Here is a 2,790-nt window from a genome sequence, read left to right on the forward strand (position 1 = left end):
ACTATAGTCAGTGGTTTATCCGAATGTTCTCTCCCTTAGTTCAAAAATGGGAAAATTTCATCTTATAGTACTTCAGGGCCAGGAGGGAGAGTGCCAGGCCTCTGTGGTTATGACTGTGGGGTTAGCTACGTCAATCAGTGCTTGAATTGATTGCCTACTTCTTCTCTTGCCTACCAGGGAAGGAAGTTAACGGGTTGGCAGTCTGAATGGACTACCAAATTTGCTTCCTGTTCCCTCTGCAGGCAGAACTGTGTTCTGTGAGTGTGATCAGCTGGAATTTGGGGTTTTTTCTTCTCTCTAAGGACTAGGCACTCTTTATGTCTGTTGTTCTGGTCTTCAGCCCTGCAGAATTTCTTCCTGCTCTTTCTTCTGTCCCCAGGAAATGAGATGTAGTCTCTTCCCACACTGAGAGTCTATTCCACCGTGTCACCATCCCACTGGTTCCCATCTCACTCTAAAGAACAAGGCCAATAGCCACCTCCTCTCTGTCATACCGTGAAATCTTTGCCTTGAAGATACACTGAGTATGAAGGTGCCCAGGCAGAGGAGGAGCTCACGAGGACTTCTCATCACAGTTCCTCCCTCATCCCTTTCAGTGAGGCAGAGAAGAAAGCAGTGGAGCTCTAAGATGAGATTCATCACTTGTCTTTGTTCCCTTGCTGGAGTCAGATCTCCTGCCTGCAGTGCTCCCACTCCTGAGGGGGAGGTGCTCACAGGAGAGTACTGGTCCTTCCTTTTCATGCCTGAGTGGGGAGCCCCAGCATTGCTTGTCATTTGGCATCTGGCTGTGCTATTAAATTTATCTACTTTTCTTTTAATTTTCAATGTTTCTGGATGCCACCAGGTCATCATCACTCTGGTTATGAACAAATGTATCTTTTGAATCCCAATCTCTTATCAGAGCTCTGTAACTGCTGGTTTTGAAAGATTATCCTAAACACAGATCCAAGTTGTCCCTAGTATGCCACCTTCCAATCTCCCCCAGGTTAAAAATATTTGTGTGTATTATTTCAGTATTTACCATGTGCTGAAACGTGATAAGTGATTCCTGCTTTATTTGGGGAGAAAACTTATTTGGGCTGTCCAACATACTCTCTAAAATTATATTTTTATACACCTTAACTTCTAGGACACTTAGAACCATAGTTAAGGTTGAATTTATTTATTTTTAAATTTTATATTTTGTTGTTATTATTGGTGTATTTAGACAGGGTCTCACTATGTAGTTCAGGCTGGCCTTCAACTCACATACTGGCTCAGGATGGCCTTGAACTTGTGGTGACCTTCCTGCCTCAGCCTCATGAGTGCTGGAATTACAAGTGGGTGTACACCACCATGTCCATCTTATTTCTTTCTTTTTAATGTATATATTTACAGAATATGGTATGATAATTTAATATGTACATATCAGTAACCCACTTTAATAATCAGTTCATCTCAGCTATTTGGTTATGTATACCTAGATTTTCTTTAAATAATCAGATTTATTTTTTTAAAAAATCTCCTAATTGTCTAACTTTGCATTATGTTTAACTTCTTGTGCCTTGTTATACAATGTGTAAAAGACTACAGGTGTCACCTTGCCCCTGTACAAGCAGCTGGTCTTCATTTCCCAGAGTACCCTGCTCATGCAATTGGGTGGGACATGTGACTGAATTCTGGTTAATGGAATTTAAATAGACATGATAGATGATGACTGCAGAGCCTCAGGCAGATAAACGTTACTCTAGGCATTTATAGTAAAAGAGATTAATAGTTTCATGTTTACTCAGGTGTGGGAAAGGCTGAAAGAATAAGAAAGGCTATTGTAGTAAAATCCAAGATTAGTAACTTTAGGAAACAGAACCACCTACAGACCTAGGAAAATAATGGGAGACGTGGGGTCACTAGTGTTGTTATCAGAATTCTGGAGGAGGTGCTCCCTGGGCTGTCATTGGGAACAGAGAAGTCCTCTAGCTGGTGATGGATTTATTGGAAGGTGCAACAGGCACAACAGGGCACTATGTGGATCCTAGGGAAGAGGCAGGAGCGAGGGCTTCAAAGCCAGGATTAAGTGCTGAAGTTGGAATTCAAGAAGCATCTGTACCCCTCAGCGAAAGTCTACTAGTTTAAATACACTTGCATAACTGGCGGCAGCAGCTGCCACCACTGTTGCATGCATATTCACATATTCTTGCTGCAAGAATGCATCCTATCTTGGGAACTGACCAGACGCCAGTTGGCAAAGGAGTCTGCGAAGCACTGTGTACAAGTTTTTCACTCCAGAGTACAATCTGAATAGAAGAGGGGAGCATAGGAAAGAGAGCAAATAGGCAGACGACACACAAGAGGGAGGCTGCTGAGAACCCAGAGTGTCCTGATGAGGGGTGTGGGTTTTCTTTTGAGGGTGGGACAATTTGAAGCCTCCTAAAGAAAAATAGATCTGATTTCCTACAAGTTTAATTGGACCTGAGTTTTTTAAATATTTAAATTTTAAAAAGAATATGATACAGCTCTCTGCTCCTGTGCGCTCCCGTGCGTCCGCTGATAGCAGATCTTCCCGAACAGCCAGCAGCGATCCAGACAAGATGGTGAAGGTCAGAGTGAACGGATTTGGCCGTATTGCACGCCTGGTCACCAGGGCTGCTATTCTCTCTGGCAAGGTCGAGGTTGTGGCCATCAATGACCCTTTTATTGACCTCAACTACATGGTCTACATGTTCCAGTACGATTCCACCCATGGCAGGTTCAATGGCACTGTCAAGGCTGAGAACGGGAAGCTCTCCATCAACGGAAAGGCTATCACCATCT

Source organism: Octodon degus, unplaced genomic scaffold (genome assembly GCF_000260255.1).
Source record: "Octodon degus isolate 3935 unplaced genomic scaffold, OctDeg1.0 scaffold00152, whole genome shotgun sequence".
NCBI classification, from domain to species: domain Eukaryota; kingdom Metazoa; phylum Chordata; class Mammalia; order Rodentia; family Octodontidae; genus Octodon; species Octodon degus.